The following is an 18,792-nucleotide window of genomic DNA, read 5'->3' as shown; positions in this document are numbered from 1 at the left end:
TATATCTGTTCTAATTACATATCTTTATGTTTTAACATGTTTTTCTACTCAAATGTCACATTTACTATATAAATACAAATATATGAATTCTGGACTGTGTTTTGGTACAAATAAAATATTTCAGCTTGAGTACATTGTCCGTTTTTATTAATCAGATAGATAAATTGATTGATTGAATAATATAAACTGAACAAAAATATAAATGCAACATGTAAAGTGTTGGTCCCATGTTTCATGAGCTGAAATAAAAGATCCCAGAAATGTACCATACGCACAAAAAGCTTATTTCTCTCCAATGTTGTGCACAAAGCTGGGTGCTGAGGAGTATTTCTGTCTGTAATAAAGCACTTTTGTGGGGAAAAACTCATTCTGGACCTGGCTCCCGGTGGGTGGGTGGAGGGGTGTGTGTTTGTGACAGGTTAAAGGACATATTCATAGCCTGTTATACACTAAAAAGTATTAGTAAGTTCATGGTATGTAAGGATCTTAAAATATCTAAGGTTAAAAAGATCATGCATCCAGTACTAGTTCATAGAGATTGATAAAATTCATAAATGTGTTAAAATCCGTCAAGTGTAAAAGGGTAAATATTGTAAGAGGAATGTGTAAACGTTATATTGACTACTTTACTTTGTGGTGCCTAATTTAAGGGTAAAAGTGTTAATCTGTGATCTACTAAATGCTCTTAATCTATGAGCCTGAGATCGATTGCTCTGGTCTCCACCCAACTTTCTGGGGAAATCGCGGTCTTTTTTCCTCATTATACTAAAGTTTTCAGTGAGGAAACAACTGCATCACTCTCGTGATTATTTCTCCCCTTTTTTCAGGTACGTTATTGATATAAAACGAGTTAATTTGAATGTAATAACTTGCTAACATGTCAAGAGAGTTTAAGGTATGTGTTAGTAACATCTTGAGTAAGTTAGAGTTAAGTTGAAGAGAGTTATTAGGTGCGTGTGTGAGTGAAATCTGCTTGGTTGCAGCGAAGATTAGCTTCGTACTGAGAGTAGCTGCCATTTTATGCTAATTGTGAATGAACATGTGCGCTGTTAATAATATATTTGGGGTTATTTGTATAATGTGTTTCGAATACTTTGTTGACATGGTTGATAAATGTAGTTATGGGTTACTGAGCTAAAGCTACTTTGTGTTTGACAGTTATATTGAAACATTTGTATATGTTTTAGTGAATTACAGTTTATGCTGTTGTGACTTGAATAAGCTTTGTACCCTACAAAACTCTGGTTCCTGTAGATCTGTTGTTCTGTAAAATGTGGTATTTTTGTAAAAGGATTATACTAAAGTTTTCAGTGAGGAAACAACTGCATCACTCTCGTGATTATTTCTCCCCTTTTTCAGGGGCGTAACATTTTGGAGGCTCCGCTGAGATTGCTGCTCAGATGTCCGGCTTCCACATCCTGGTCGCTGAATTCCGAGCCAGCTAAATCCCTACATAACAACCCAGGCAGGCTGCAGTGAGGAAAGTGTTGCTGTTCGAGGGGAGCTGGAAGTTGGTGGTTAAGTACGTGTCAACTGAGGCCGTTGAGAGACCATCAGAGACAGTAAGGACCATCTAATTCAGAGTCAACTCCTGCACAGTAAAGGTTCCTCCTGTCCTGTCAACATGACAACCGCCTTGGAAGAACTACAGGAAGAGGTAGTAGGAGAATTGCACACCCTGACTAAAGACAAGTTACTAGACGTATGTGATTTCCTTGACATATCAGGCGAACAGAGAAGAGTTATTCAAGACAAATCCCGCATATCACTGATGACTCACATTATGATGTTCCTTGAAAGAGAGGAAGTTGCAGAGTTAGAAGATGGCGGCATGTCGGAATTATTGCTACTTAAAGACAAAATGACAGAGATTATCAGTGGCATAGATAGCAAGACAGGGCAAACTGACCATGATATTGAAACAGCCAGAACACATCACATAATCGAGGGACTGAGAACTGTAACCCCACAACAAGGGGTGGGAACTGAGCAGAGTACTGCAGACAAAGCCAGTGATTCTCTGCGCCAGCCCCAACCCCCTGCCCATCTTCAGAGGAGCATGCAGCTCTCACCCAGTGCACAGCCCGGCTCATACTGGCGCAAAGAGTTAAAAATTTCTGGGCAGATAGGTGAACCGGGCCAGAAAGATAAACTGACTTTTTCCAGCCTTGCCCATCAGATTGAGAATGGACTTAACAGAGGCTATCCTGAGGTAGAAATAGTAGACGCAGTAATCAGGGCTATTTCTCCAGGCTCACAGCTACGCAGCTACTTGGAAGGTAAACCCCAGCTAACTCTTCCCACACTTAGATGCATCCTGCGTTCCCACTTCCAAGAGAAGAGTGCAACAGAGCTTTACAAACAGCTAGCTTCAGAAGCACAGCATAGCAAGGAGACCCCTCAAAGCTTCCTGATGCGCGTCTTAGGTTTGAGGCAGAAAGTACTATTTGCGTCCCAGGAGTCAGAATCAGGGCTTAAGTATGACCCTGCTCTAGTCCAGCGCATGTGTTTACACACAGTCCTTACAGGTCTCCAGAGTGACAGTATCAGGATAGACATGCAGCCTCTCCTGCTTGATAGCGAAACATCAGATGAGGTTTTGCTAGAGAAGCTTAACATTGCTTGTGCTAATGAGATAGAAAGACGAAACAAAAAGCGTTTTAATGCCCCACAGCCTGCTACAACTGTAAGTGTAGTCCAGTTAGAAGATACGCCATCTGCAAAGTGTCCTGTGAAGGAAGCAAAGGCTAAGATACCCTCAAAACTGTTAACAGAGTTAGCTGAACTTAAGACAGGTGTAGCTTCCCTAAAAGGTCTCAGTGCAGAGATTGCTCAGATTAAGGAGACATTACAGCAGCCTATGTTTCAGTCATCGCCTTATGCCCATGCCCCACTTCCAGTTAGGATGCCAGATAGGGACCCCCAGCCACCTGTTTCCCAGCAGCAGTATTACAGCAACCACAGTCAGCCCCAAGCACCTGACCCTGCGCAGTATCAATATGCACCTAACCTGTATACCAACCGCTCTGCTCAAGCTCCAAGGAGGTGTTTTGTCTGCCAGCAGGCCAGAACAGATGCACGCTGCACACACTGCTTCCGATGTGGGAGTGGAGAACATTTTCAAGCTGGATGTAAAATCCGGGGAGTCAGACCATCAAAAGAGGCCCCTTTAAACGGGGAAGGGTTACCGCTGAGGGACAAGTGTTAACCGTAGCTACCAAAAAGTCCCAGAAATGTGCAAATTGTGCCAGAGAAGATTCATTTGAGAACCTGAAACAATGTTCATCATGTAAAGAGACACTGTACTGTTCCAAAGGATGTCAAAACCAACATTGGACTAAACATAAGGAAAAATGCACTCACCTGAAAATTGACTCTACCTGTGAAAAGCTTTCCTGTACAGAAGAAAATGCCCACTCTTTACCATCCCTAGCTCAAGGTTGCCACCCCCATAAGGTCACCTCGCTAGTCGGTAGACAGTGCCTTGTTGAGTGTCACCTGAATCGCCACCACCTCCAAGCCCTATGGGACACAGGCTCTCAGGTATCGGTCATTGATGAACGATGGAAAGCGGAATCTCTCCCAAACGCAAGGCTGAGGGATGTTTCAGAAATTCTGGACTCACCTGATGATCTAAGATTGACGGCAGCAAATGGGACTGAAATGCCGTACCTGGGATGGATTGAAACAACTTTTCGGCTAGCCTCTGAAACTGACCAAACGAAGGAACTGATCATCCCAGTGCTGGTAATGAAAGGCTGTCACCTATCTCATCCCATCATAGGTTTCAATGTTATTGAGCACATCCTGACAAGGACCGAAAAGACTAAACGGTACAGTACAGTAAAAAAAGCTTTCCCAAGCCTCAAAAGAAATAAGGTGAGGGCTTTTATACAGGCTGTTAGCGCAGAACAGACAGATGAATACGCAGTGAAAACAAAGAAAGAGAAGGTTGCTGTACCAAAACACAGTAGCATTCAGATTGAGTGCCGTGTAGCTTCCCAGCCTTTCAAAGACGACATGACAATGTGACACTCTGGCTCCATGGACTTTGTTATTTGAGCCAGGGTTGTTCATTTTTCATTTTGGGTGTAGTTCTATGTGGGATCTAGTTGGTTCATTTCTATGTTTGGGTTTGTTGATTAGTCATATGACTCCCAATCGGAGGTAACGAGTGTCAGCTGTCGGCTCGTTATCTCTGATTGGGAGCCATATTTAAACTGTGTGGTTTCACCTGGGTTTTGTGGGTTTTTGTTTCCTTGTTCCTGTACAGTATTTGTAACTGTGGACTTCACTAGTCGTCTTGGTTTATTGTTTTTGTCGTTCGTGTACTTTTCTCTAATAAAGTCATGTTCGTTCAACGCGCTGCGTTTTGGTCTCCTTCGCTCATTGACGACCGTGACAGAAAAACCCACCATCAAAGGACCAAGCAGCGTGTCAAGCGGCAACAGGACCCAGCTCCAAAGGCTTCCTGGACATGGGAGGAGATTTTGGACGGAAAGGGGTCCTGGACTTGGGAGGAGATCCTGGATGGGATGGATCGCCGTCCATGGAGCGAAACGGTGGAGAGGCGGCGGCGAGAGGAGCAACGGCGTCAGCAGGGCCATCGTCGGAAGGTCGAGAGGCAACCCCAAAAAGTTTTTTGGGGGGGGGCACATGGCTTGGGCGGCTGGGCAGCAGGAGGCTGCCACAGGGCTGACGGAGGCAGAGAAGGGGCGAATTCAAAGGGCAACCAGGTTACGGGGGTCACTGGGCAAAGTAGGGAAAGGAGATGTAGAGGCACGGCGAGTGGTACTGGGGTGTATTACCAGTCCGGTCCGGCCCGTTCCAGTTCCCGGGGTAGAGCCAGTGGTGTGTGCCTCCAGTACGGTCCGGCCTGTTACGACCCCTCGCACCAAGTGTACGGTGCGCGTCTCCAGCCCGGCTCGGCCTGTTCCTGTTCCTCGCACCAAGGATACGGTGCGCTTCGCCAGCCCAGCGCGGCCTGTTCCGGCCACTCGCACCAGGGATACGGTGCGCGTCGCCAGCCCGGCCCGGCCTGTTCCGGCCACTCGCACCAGGGATACGGTGCGCGTCGCCAGCCCGGCCCGGCCTGTTCCGGCCACTCGCACCAGGGATACGGTGCGCGTCGCCAGCCCTTTCCCACCAGTGCCTAGACCACGTACCAAGCCTCCTGTGTGTCCCCAGAGTCCTGTGCGTCCTGTTGCTGCTCCCCGCACTAGCCCTGAGATGCGTGTCCTCAGCCCGGTACCTCCAGTTCCGGCACCACGCATCAGGCCTACGGTGCGTCCCCAGGGCCCAGAATGCCCTGTTGCTTCTCCCCGCACTAGCCCTGAGATGCGTGTCCTCAGCCCGGTACCTCCAGTTCCGGCACCACGCACCAGGCCTACGGTGCGCCTCAGACGGCCAGAGTCTGCCGTCTGCCCAACGGGGCCTGAACTGTCCGTCTGCCCAACGCCGTCTGAACTGCCCGTCTGCCCAACGGCGCCTGAACTGCCCGTCTGCCCAACGCCGTCTGAACTGTCCGTCTGCCAAGCGCCGCAGGAACTGCCCGTCTGTACTGAGCCTGCAAAGCCGCCCGTCTGCCATGAGCCTTCAGAGCCGTCCGCCAGACCGGAGCCGCTAGAGCTCTCCGCCAGACAGGAGCAGCCAGAGCCTTCCGCCAGACAGGATCAGCCAGAGCCTTCCGCCAGACAGGAGCAGCCAGAGCCTTCCGCCAGACAGGATCAGCCAGAGCCTTCCGCCAGACAGGATCAGCCAGAGCCTTCCGCCAGACAGGATCAGCCAGAGCCTTCCGCCAGACAGGATCAGCCAGAGCCTTCCGCCAGACAGGATCAGCCAGAGCCTTCTGCCAGACAGGATCAGCCAGAGCCTTCTGCCAGACAGGATCAGCCAGAGCCTTCTGCCAGACAGGATCAGCCAGAGCCTTCCGCCAGCCAGGATCCGCCAGAGCCGTCCAGCCAGGATCCGCCAGAGCCGTCCAGCCAGGATCCGCCAGAGCCGTCCAGCCAGGATCCGCCAGAGCCGTCCAGCCAGGATCCGCCAGAGCCAGCTAGTCAGGTACTGTCCCTTAGCCCGGTGCTGCCCCTTAGTCCGGTGCTGCCCCTTAGTCCGGTGCTGCCCCTTAGTCCGGTGCCGCCCCTTAATCCAGGTGGGTTTAGTTGGGGGGTGGTCATGTGGAGGGGGCTACGGAAGCGGATAGTGACTAAGGTGGGGTGGGGACCACGACCTGGACCAGAGCCGCCACCATGGACAGACGCCCACCCAGACCCTCCCCTAGACTGTATGCTGGTGCGCCCGGAGTTCGCACCTTTAGGGGGGGGTACTGTGACACTCTGGCTCCATGGACTTTGTTATTTGAGCCAGGGTTGTTCATTTTTCATTTTGGGTGTAGTTCTATGTGGGATCTAGTTGGTTCATTTCTATGTTTGGGTTTGTTGATTAGTCATATGACTCCCAATCGGAGGTAACGAGTGTCAGCTGTCGGCTCGTTATCTCTGATTGGGAGCCATATTTAAACTGTGTGGTTTCACCTGGGTTTTGTGGGTTTTTGTTTCCTTGTTCCTGTACAGTATTTGTAACTGTGGACTTCACTAGTCGTCTTGGTTTATTGTTTTTGTCGTTCGTGTACTTTTCTCTAATAAAGTCATGTTCGTTCAACGTGCTGCGTTTTGGTCTCCTTCGCTCATTGACGACCGTGACAGACAATGCTTTTCCAGCCAGACCTCAACCCGCAGTGGCCAGATGAACTTGAGTTCTTTGACACACTAGTCAGAGTTAAGAAAGGTGTTTTTCCAGTTGTCATGCTTGATGTCTCTAACCCCACTGACCACGACATTGCCCTGCTGGGACGCACCATAATCGGTACAGTACAAACCATTATGACTGTGTTACCTGCCCAAGTCTTTGAAAAAGCTGTCACCCCAGCCACAGTGAATCACACCAGTGTTCAAACCCCATGTACTGCTACTGAACAGTGGGATCCACCAGTAGGTTTAAGTCACCTAACCGAAGAACAGAGAGAGGTTGTTAGGAAAATGCTTAGAGAAGAGTGTCACTCCTTCTCCAGATCAGACAATGACATTGGCTGCATTGAACGATTGAAAATGACTATTTCTCTAAAGGACTCTGAACCAGTCAAGCGCACATACATGTCAGTGCCCAGGCCACTGTATCAGGAGATGAAGGGTTACCTTCATGACCTCATAGCCCAGGGTTGGGTTAGGAAGTCAAACTCTTCATATTCTTCACCTGTCGTTTTGCGTTAGGAAGAAGGACGGGACCCTCCGGTTGTGTATAGATTACAGAGACCTGAACAGAAAGACACATCCCGACCGCCAGCCCATCCCTCGGGTCCAGGACATCATGGACAGTTTAGGTGGTAATTCCTGGTTCTCCCTTTTAGATCATGGAAAAGCATATCACCAAGGGTTCATCTCTGAAGAAAGCAGATCACTGACAGCATTTGTGACCCCATGGGGACTCTATGAGTGGATACGTATGCCATTCGGCCTCATGAACGCTCCTGCAGCTTTTCAGCGTTGTATGGAGGAATGTTTGGAAGGGCTCCGGGACAACATCTGCATTCCTTATCTGGACGACACGCTAGTTTTCAGTAAAACTTTCGACAGCCATGTGAATGATGTGCAAAAGGTTTTGCAGCGTCTCAGAGTATGGCATCAAACTCAAGCCAAGTAAGTGTGATCTCTTTAAACCCCAGGTCCGTTATTTGGGCAGAATAGTGTCTGCAGACGGCAGCAAAGTTGACCCAGCCGATTTTGAAGCAGTAAGAGCATTGAAAGAGATCAGACCACAGACTGTGGGCCAGCTCAGAAAAATGCTTGGTTTACTCACTTACTACAGACAGTACATCAAAGACTTTTCTAGGAGGGCCAGCTGTCTGTATGACCTCCTGAAAGCAGATTCAGAGAAAATACCTGACCACCCACGGAAAGCAAAAACAAAGAAAGTAAGTAATGTGGTGCCCTCAAACAAGCCAATCCTGTGGACTGACCAGCATCAACAGGCACTTGAACAGCTGATTGAGTGTCTGCTTCACCCACCAGTCTTAGGTTTCCCTGACTTCACTCAGCCATTTGTTGTACACACTGATTCGTCACACCAAGGCTTGGGAGCAGTTCTTTATCAAGAGCAAGATAGGAAGCTTAGGGTCATTGCTTATGGCTCTCAAACCTTAACATCAGCTGAGAAGAACTATCACTACCACTCTGGAAAGCTAGAATTTCTAGCTCTAAAATGGGCAATCACTGATAAGTTCCATGATTATTTATACTATGCTCCGACCTTCACTGTATACAGTGATAACAACCCGCTCAGCTACATTCTGTCTACTGCAAAACTGAACGCAACCACTTCCAGGTGGGTTGCAGAATTGGCTGATTTCCACTTTACAATAAAGTACAGGCCAGGCAGAGAGAACAGTGATGCAGATGCTTTGTCGAGGATGCCACTGGATGTAGAGTCACTGATGAGAGAATGTTCTGAGGAGCTTCCACCAGACACCATTGCCGCCACGATACAAGCAGTAGAGGTACAGAAAGAGCCTTTTGTGCCTTGGTCAATTTCAGCTGCATCTATGTCAGTATCAGCTGAAGGTGAGACAACTACAGCAACAATCAGCTCGATACCAAAAGAGGGGATAAGAGAGGCACAAGAGTCTGATCCGGTCATCCGTCCTGTGCTCGATTTCAAGCTGTCTGGTTCCAAACCGCCAGTTAAAGAGCAAAAGGAATTCAGTCCAAAGACAAAATGCCTATTCAGAGAATGGGACAAATTGACAATCGACAGTGATGGTATTCTTTACAGAATCACTACAGCCCGCAAGCAGTTAGTTCTACCAGAGCAGTACAAAGGTAAAGTGATGGAAGAGTTGCACAATAACATGGGACACCAAGGTTACTGACCGCACTGTATCACTAGTACGTGACCGCTTCTTCTGGCCTTATATGCAATCTGACATCGAGCACTATGTGACTAAAACTTGTAGCTGTGTCAAGCAGAAAAAGCCAGGCCATGAAACAAGAGCTCCTCTGACAAACATTGTGACAACACAGCCATTTGAACTGGTATGTATAGATTTCCTCCATCTCGACAGATGCAAAGGGGGATATGAGTACATCCTCGTGATTGTTGATCATTTTACACGTTTCACTCAAGCCTACGCCACCACATCAAAGTCAGGAAAAACTGCTGCAAATCTCATCTTCAATGACTTTGCCCTGAAGTTTGGGTTCCCCTCCCGCATCCACCATGACCAAGGGGGGAGAATTCGAAAATCAGTTGTTCCATCAGTTAAAGAAACTCAGTGGCATGGCGGGGTCCAGAACAACACCCTACCACCCTATGGGGAACGGTCAAGTGGAACGAATGAACAGAACATTGTTGCAAATGCTAAAGACACTAACTGAGACACAAAAGTCAAACTGGAAGGAGTCTCTAAACAAACTGGTTTATGCCTATAACTGCACCCGTTGCGAAGTGACTGGCTATTCACCATTTTATCTTCTGTTTGGGAGATCACCCAGGCTTCCAGTTGATATGTTCTTTGGATTGTGCACAGAGGCAGGTTCCAGTAACCAGTGAGACTACGTGGAGATCTGGAAACGAGGAATGGAAGAAGCATACGCCATTGCAAATGAAAATGCTCAGAAAGCTGCTGAAAGAAGTAAGAAGTACTATGACACTAAAGTTAGGAGTTCAGTGCTACAGCCTGGCGAGCGAGTTCTGATTAAAAACCTGACACCAAGAGGAGGACCAGGCAAACTCCGTAACTATTGGGAAGATCAAATTCACACAGTAGTGAGACAAATGGGTTCAGACCTGCCGATTTATGAGTTGAGACCAGAAAAGGGTAGGGGACGCTCCAGGGTCCTGCACAGAAACCTGCTCATGTCCTGTGACCACTTACCTTTTGAGAGACAACCAGAAATGACTAAAGATGACAAAAGTAAGAAAAAGAGACATCAGCCTGGATCACAGCCTCTAGATTCTGATGAAGACAGCGGGGATGAATATGACCTTCATCATGAGCCGCTACAGGTCCCCACATCTCCTACAGTACCTGAGAGGTATGCTGAACCAGCGAGAGAGTCGGAAAACAGGCCCCCACCAGTGAAACAAACAGTGGCGGTGCCAGTTCCTGATATGCTACCAGCACAGCCGCTTGTTGAAAATCAGCTGGAGGAGAAAACAACAGTTAAAGAACTGCCTGCTGAGGAGATGAACTTGCCTGCTGAAAATGTGCCTGATGATCGTCCACTAAGTGCCTTTCCTTCATTAACTGCTGCTGCTGAACCTGAGGAACCAGCTTACCAGCTGCCACAAAGAGAGAGACACCCTCCAAGACGTATCACCTATGATCAGCTTGGTATCCCTTCCTGCTACAGTATCCAGCCACAGCCACAGTTGTTCCCTGTCTACCCTGCACCAGGACTGGTTCCATGGCTGCCATCACTACAGGGATATTACCTTCAGCCACCCTACATGTATGGACTTCAGCAAACTTGAGGCCACAGACAGAGTTGACATGTTTGACCATGGACTACTGACTGATTTCACAGACTTTCACGAGCCAATTAGCAGACTATGCATATAGATCATTAAAACTGATGGACTGTTGACAATAGTATGAGAAAAGACTGCTTATGGACTGTTTATACAGCTGGTCAACAGATATGGACTGTGAATATAACTTCTTGGTTCTATTTGAACTGTGAACTTTGACCTCTGCTCAAGGACTAGTTTACAGAAGAGGATTTTCTACGTCCAGTGCTTATAGACTGTTTAAGAAGACAATATTGGTAATGTTGGGACAACATTTATTTTGTCGGGGAGAGTGTGACAGGTTAAAGGACATATTCATAGCCTGTTATACACTAAAAAGTATTAGTAAGTTCATGGTATGTAAGGATCTTAAAATATCTAAGGTTAAAAAGATCATGCATCCAGTACTAGTTCATAGAGATTGATAAAATTAATAAATGTGTTAAAATCCGTCAAGTGTAAAAGGGTAAATATTGTAAGAGGAATATGTAAACGTTATATTGACTACTTTACTTTGTGGTGCCTAATTTAAGGGTAAAAGTGTTAATCTGTGATCTACTAAATGCTCTTAATCTATGAGCCTGAGATCGATTGCTCTGGTCTCCACCCAACTTTCTGGGGAAATCGCAGTCTTTTTTCCTCATTATACTAAAGTTTTCAGTGAGGAAACAACTGCATCACTCTCGTGATTATTTCTCCCCTTTTTCAGGTACGTTATTGATATAAAACGAGTTAATTTGAATGTAATAACTTGCTAACATGTCAAGAGAGTTTAAGGTATGTGTTAGTAACATCTTGAGTAAGTTAGAGTTAAGTTGAAGAGAGTTATTAGGTGCGTGTATGAGTGAAATCTGCTTGGTTGCAGCGAAGATTAGCTTCGTACTGAGAGTAGCTGCCATTTTATGCTAATTGTGAATGAACATGTGCGCTGTTAATAATATATTTGGGGTTATTTGTATAATGTGTTTCGAATACTTTGTTGACATGGTTGATAAATGTAGTTATGGGTTACTGAGCTAAAGCTACTTTGTGTTTGACAGTTATATTGAAACATTTGTATATGTTTTAGTGAATTACAGTTTATGCTGTTGTGACTTGAATAAGCTTTGTACCCTACAAAACTCTGGTTCCTGTAGATCTGTTGTTCTGTAAAATGTGGTATTTTGTAAAAGGATTATACTAAAGTTTTCAGTGAGGAAACAACTGCATCACTCTCGTGATTATTTCTCCCCTTTTTCAGGGGCGTAACATGTTCAGTTACGGTGTTAGGAGACTGATGGTTTCTCGACACAGATTATTTGTTTACATAGCAGGTTAGGATAATTTACGTGGCAGGTTAGGAAAATGAATGTGGCAGGTTAGGTGAATTAGCGTGGCAGGTTAGGAGAATGAGGTTAAGGTTAGGAAAAGGGTTAGGGTTAGGCTTAGCTACAATGCTACAGAAAAAAATGGCCACGGACCAATGACGAGCATCAATGGGTGTAACTTGATATCAAGAAACCCCGATATCAGAAAACACCCCTAATTGCGGTCTGCAATTACACCCTTCTCGACCTACCGGATCAATACAAATGTATCACAGGCGTAAACTAGTATCTTCCGACCATGGCTCATAGCTTAACTCAAGATTATTACCAGATTCCTTCCATTACCAGAGTGTACACTACAGCTTGCATTTTGGCTACAGCTGCGGTGGTAAGCGACTGACTAGTGGCATCTAGCAGCAGGCTTGCAGGAAACAGAATGCAGAACAGACGGTGCATAGGCTGTTCTCTCTGCTACCGCAAGGCAAGCAACTTACAGTTAGTGAGTGCATACATTTTTCATACTGGCCCCTGTGGGAATCGAACCCACAAGCCTGGCGTTGCAAGCGCCATGCTCTACCAACTGAGCTACAGTTGACATCATAGAGCAACATTCTAGTTGTAACCATGGTGAAGCTATATAGTGTTTGTTTACATTTACTTTGTTGCAAAACATCTGTGTAAAACAAGCTTATATTTTGGGTTCTGATGGGGTATGGCAGGAGGAACTACGCTCATGAGGCATTATAAGTAATATTCTTCAAGAATTGCCCCTTTAAGATGCTAAGCTTGGTTTGAAACCCAAGAGTGGCCTCCACTTTCACACACAGGGATGTTTTCCTTACCGGCCCTCAGCCTGTAGTGCCACAGAGCTGACCCAAGCCAGACTCTTGCCAGTGTTGGTGAGACTCCAGGCAGCTAAACCCTGGATAGCCTCAGGACAGTGAAGTTCACAGAGAGCCTCCACCAGCATCACCAGAGGAGCCTCCAACTCTGGACCCGGAGTGCTGCTGTTCTTGTGCATAGTCACTTTATCCCTACCTACATGTACACATGACCTCGACTAACCTGTACCCCGCACATTGACTCAGTACCGGTACTCCCTGTATATAGCCTCATTATTGTTATTTTATTGTGTTACTTGTTTTATTTACTTTTATTTTTCATTTTCTACTTTAGTTTAATTAGTAAATATTTTCTTAACTCTATTTTCTTAAACTGCATTGTTGGTTAAGGGCTTGTAATTAAGCATTTCAGGGTAAGGTCTACACATGTATTCGGCGCATGTGACAAATAAAATTTGATTTGATTTTGATAGGATGTTTTGGAGCATTTGGTTCAAGAAAGAATATGGGTAGTTGACATGATGCCCCTTTTTTTGTCCATGATGGCAAACACAAATATAACTGTACTTAAATTGGCTAAAATTGTGATATAATACTAAAAGCTTTGTTTCTTTACTGGGATCATGAGTATATTCATGCAATGTAGCCTATTATTTGTTTTCTTAAAATTTTGAACCAAACGTGACAATTTTCCAATGGTGTGACTGTCCCAGGTAAGGTGGTGGAACTTTGAACTTAAGTAAATTAATGAAAACATTTATAAAATTCCCTTCAGCTATACTCTTTTAGTCATAACACAAGTCTATTTAAAAAACAATAGTCCCCAAGTCTATTCATGATATTTCCAAATTATTTCAAAGGTTTTGATTGATTACATTTTGTCCCTAAAAACAATGTCCACTCGGTGTGAGTGACACAATTCTGTGATTAAATAATGAGAAAACATTTGGGCACCATTGAGCTGGGGAGAGTTCTCTTGCAATGAGGAAGTACAGAAGAGCACATGGCCTGAACAGATTGTAAGCTTTATCAGAAATAGTTCACTTCTCTGCCATTGCGATAAAAGGAGTCAGTTTCTTAGTCCTTTGGTGTGATGCCTTTTTAATGTATATATGAAAATAATAATACTTTTTTGACAATTGAAGTATAAAAAGCAATGAAAACATGTTGTGGTGAAATCATATGGAAGGCTTACTGTTAACAAAATGGCCCAAAATGGACCATACAGCCTGAGATTTCCAACAGTGTGACAGCTTTTTTTCGCTTGGTGTGACATGAAGATGGTATATCCCATTAATAAACTTCTATAATTACCTTTTAAGACTCATGTTTCATCAAATAACACTTATTTGCGTTAGACCTACTTGTATCCTGTTGCAATTTTGAACGATTTTAGTGATTATGAGTGCAATATTTATGTATTAATTCTCCCAAGCATGGTTTCTCACTTTTGGCAGGTGAACATTGCTCCAGCAACCTCTGGGTCTGTCTCTGCCCCCTGGGGAGGGTCTAGTTATTTTACCTGGCCCTAGTGATGGTGCAGGCAGATATTGTCTGTGGTGCTCCCATTCCTGGTTCTCACTCCCTGCATTAGACCATCCATCCCCTTGGTCCCTCTCTGTCTGTCCTACCAGTTTCACTCCTGACTGATTGGCATACGTCATCCTGTCACACCCTGGCTCGGGGACTCATTATGTTGAGCCAGGGTGTGTTCATTCTATGTTTTCTGTTTCTTTGGTGGGTGTTCTAGGTTGTCTATTTTCTATGTTTGCCGGTGTGACTCCCAATCAGAGGCAACGAGTGTCAGCTGTCGGCTGGTTGTCTCTGATTGGGAGCCATATTTAATCTGTCTGTTTTTCTTTCGGGTTGTGGGATTTTGTTCGTGTGTGTTCGTGTTGTACCATAGACGTCACGCATTCGTTGTTTATTGTTTTGTTCGTGTGAGCATTTAATAAATAGAATATGTTCACTCGCAACGCTGCGCCTTGGTCTCCCTCATTAGACGATCGTGACAGAAAATCCCACCAGTACCAGACCAAGCAGCGTGAGGAGGAGAGAGGAAGGACCTGGGATCAGTGGAGTAGGAGTTTCGGCTGGGCCCCGCTAAGTGAAGAGAAGAGAGGCTGGTCTATGGAGCAATGGATCAAGAGCTTCGACTGGGTCAAGCCCATTGAGGAGCTGAGTGACGAGGGTTGGAGACAGAGGAGCGAGAGGTGGGTGAGAACGATGGAGGCCTGACCCACGGGGAGGAGAGACCCCCAGAAAATTTTTAGGGGGGGGCTCACGACGTGGACGACGGGGCAGCAGGAGGCCGCGAGGGAGCGGTCCAGCGGGTGTGAAGAGGAGGCCGCCAGGTTAAGGGGGCCACTGGTCACAGAGGAGAGGGAAAGTGTGGAGGCACGGCGAGAGGTACTGGGGTGTGTTACCAGTCCGGTCCGGCCCGTTCCTGATCCCTGCGTAGGGCCAGTGGTGTGTGTCCCCAGTACGGTCCGGCCTGTTCCTGTTCCTCGCATCGAGCCTGTGGTGCGTGTCGTCAGCCCGGTCCGGCCCGTTCCTGCTCTCCGCACCAAGTCTGTGGTGCGCGTCGCCAGCCCGGTCCGGCCCGTTCCTGCTCTCCGCACCAAGTCTGTGGTGCGCGTCGCCAGCCCGGCCCGGCCTGTTCCTGCTCCCCGCACCAAACCTGTGGTGCGCGTCGCCAGCCCGGCCCGGCCTGTTCCTGCTCCCCGCACCAAGTCTGTGGTGCGTTTCGTCAGCCCTGTCCGGCTCGTTCCTGCTCTCCGCACCAAGTCTGTGGTGCGCGTCGCCAGCCCATTCCGGTCCATTCCTGCTCCACGCACCAAGCCAGGGGTGTGTATCGTCAGCCCGGTCCGGTCCGTTCCTGTTCCACGCACCAAGCCAGGGGCGCGTGTCGTCAGTCCGGCTCCGGCCAGCGGGGCTAGACAGGACCAGGGGTACTTTGGGGGGTTGGAGAGGAAGTGGGGATCAAGCCCGGAGCCGGAGCCGCCGCCGAGGAGGAATGCCCACCCAGCCCTCCCCTGTTTTTGCTCGTATTTAGGCGCGGTCGCAGTCCGCGCCTTTAGGGGGGGGTACTGTCACACCCTGGCTCGGGGACTCATTATGTTGAGCCAGGGTGTGTTCATTCTATGTTTTCTGTTTCTTTGGTGGGTGTTCTAGGTTGTCTATTTTCTATGTTTGCCGGTGTGACTCCCAATCAGAGGCAACGAGTTTCAGCTGTCGGCTGGTTGTCTCTGATTGGGAGCCATATTTAATCTGTCTGTTTTTCTTTCGGGTTGTGGGATTTTGTTCGTGTGTGTTCGTGTTGTACCATAGACGTCACGCATTCGTTGTTTATTGTTTTGTTCGTGTGAGCATTTAATAAATAGAATATGTTCACTCGCAACGCTGCGCCTTGGTCTCCCTCATTAGACGATCGTGACACATCCACCCTGGGAGGGCCCCCATCAGAGGTGCCTCTTTTGGCGACTGTCCCCCCCCGCTCTACATGATTGATCCTGCCATATTCTTGTCCCAAAGATTAGGCAATGCAAGTCTTATTACACACGGTCGGTACATTGAAACTGTGAATGGTTTATTAAATCAGTTATGGTTCCATTTATCACTCCAATGTTACTTGGACAACTGTGGCAATTCTAGTGCTAAGATATGCAAACAATTACTGACCTTTGGGGACAGGTTGCATTTATCAGACCCAAAAACCATACAGGGTGCTGTCGGGTGCCCCTGGCCACTTTTGGTGACCCTTTGTGGCACTGGCGTCTCATTCGAATGTCTTCCCTATCAACTTTCGATGGTACTTTCTGTGCCTACCATGGTGACCATGGGTAACGGGGAATCAGGGTTCGATTCCGCAGAGGGAGCCTGAGAAATGGCTACCACATCCAAGAAAGGCAGCAGGCGCGCAAATTACCCACTCCCAATTTGGGGAGGTAGTGATGAAAAATAACAATACAGGACTTCCAGAACAGGGTAGAGAACTGAGGACCCCGGTCGGAGACCATGTCCAATGGGAGTCCATGGATCCGGAAGACGTGCTGCACCATGAGCTGGGCCGTCTCTTTGGCGGAGGGTAGCTTGGGGAGAGGAATGAGGTGGGCGGCTTTGGAAAACCGGGCCACAACTGTCAGGAAGGCGGTGTGCCATCAGACGGGGGAAGACCAGTGACAAAGTCTAGGGATATGTGAGACCAGGGACGGTGAGGAACAGACAGAGGTTGGAGGAGACCAGCCAGAGCTTGCTGAGGAGTCTTTTTCTGCGCACAGATCGTGCAGTTGGTGACAAACGTGGAGACGTCAGGAACCATGGTAGACCACCAAAAAGCGTTGTCGCACAAAGGCCAGGGTCCGACGGGAGCCCGGGTGGCAGGCAAGCCTGGTGGAGTGGGCCCACTCCAGGACCGAGGAGCGGACAGCGTCAGGAACAAACATCTGGTTATCTGGGCCACCCCTGGGGTTCAGCTGGGAATGCTGCACCACCCAGACCTCCTTCCCTATTCCCCACCTGAGTGCCGTCGCCAAGCACGAGGTGGGAAGGATGGTCTCGGATTCGGGGGTTGTAGCCGCGGGGCTATAGTGGCGTGACAGTGCATCTGGCTTGACATTCTTGGATCCCGGTCGGTATGAGAGGGAGAAGTTGAACCGGGTGAAAGGCAGAGCCCACCTAGCTTGTCTGGAATTGAGACGCTTGGCGGTACGGAGATATTCCAAGTTCTTGTGGTCTGTCCACACAATGAACGGATGTTCCGCCCCCTCCAGCCAGTGCCTCCACTCCTCCAATGCCATCTTCACCGTGAGAAGCTCACGGTTCCCCACATCGTAATTCCTCTCTGTGGTGTTGAGGCGATGGGAGAAGAAGGCGCAGGGATGTAACTTGAGGTCCAGGGCCGAACGCTGGTACAGGACCGCACCCACTCCGACATCTGAAGCATCGGCCTCCACCACGAACTGGCGGGACGGGTCAGTATCACAAATATGCAAAAGTAGAGAAAATTAGAAAAATACTTTTTCATAGCACTGTATATATACAGTTGAATTCGGAAGTTTACATACACCTTAGCCAAATACATTTAAACTCAGTTTATCACAATTCCTGACATTTAATCCTAGTAAAAATTCCCTGTCTTAGGTCAGTTAGGATCACCACTTTATTTGAAGAATGTCAGAATAATAGTAGAGAGAATTATTTATTTCAGCTTTTATTTATTTCATCACATTCTCAGTGGGTCAGAAGTTTACATACACTCAATAGTATTTGGTAGCATTGCCTTAAAATTGTTTAACTTGGGTCAAACGTTTCGGGTAGCCTTCCACAAGCTTCCCACAATAAGTTGTGTGAATTTTGGCCCATTCCTCCTGACAGAGCTGGTGTAACTGAGTCAGGTTTGTAGGCCTCCTTGCTCGCACACGCTTTTTCAGTTCTGTCCACAAATGTTCTATAGGATTGAGGACAGGGCTTTGTGATGGCCACTCCAATACCTTCACTTTGTTGTCCTTAAGCCATTTTGCCACAACTTTGGAAGTATGCTTGGGGTCATTGTCCATTTGGAAGACCCATTTGCGACCAAGCTTTAACTTCCTGTCTGATGTCTTGAGATGTTGCTTCAATATATCCACATAATTTTCCTTCCTCATGATGCCATCTATTTTGTGAAGTGCACCAGTCCCTCCTGCAGTAAGGCACCCCCACAGCATGATGCTGCCTCCCCCGTGCTTCACGGTTGGGATGGTGTTCTTCGGCTTGCAAGCATCCCCGTTTCTCCTCCAAACATAATGATGGTCATTATGGCCAAACAGTTATATTTTTGTTTCATCAGACCAGAGGACATTTCTCCAAAAACTACGATCTTTGTCCCCATGTGCAGTTGCAAACCGTAGTCTGGCTTTTTTATGGCGGTTTTGGAGCAGTGGCTTCTTCCTTGCTGAGCGGCCTTTCAGGTTATGTCGATATAGGACTAGTTTTACTGTTGATATAGATACTTTTGTACCTGTTTCCTCCAGCATCTTCACAAGGTCCTTTGCTGTTGTTCTGGGATTGATTTGCACTTTTCGCACCAAAGTACGTTC

The sequence above is a fragment of the Coregonus clupeaformis genome, chromosome 18 (genome assembly GCF_020615455.1).
Source record: "Coregonus clupeaformis isolate EN_2021a chromosome 18, ASM2061545v1, whole genome shotgun sequence".
NCBI classification, from domain to species: domain Eukaryota; kingdom Metazoa; phylum Chordata; class Actinopteri; order Salmoniformes; family Salmonidae; genus Coregonus; species Coregonus clupeaformis.
The sequence above is the reverse complement of the archived record's forward strand: the minus strand, read 5'-3'. Positions refer to the sequence as shown.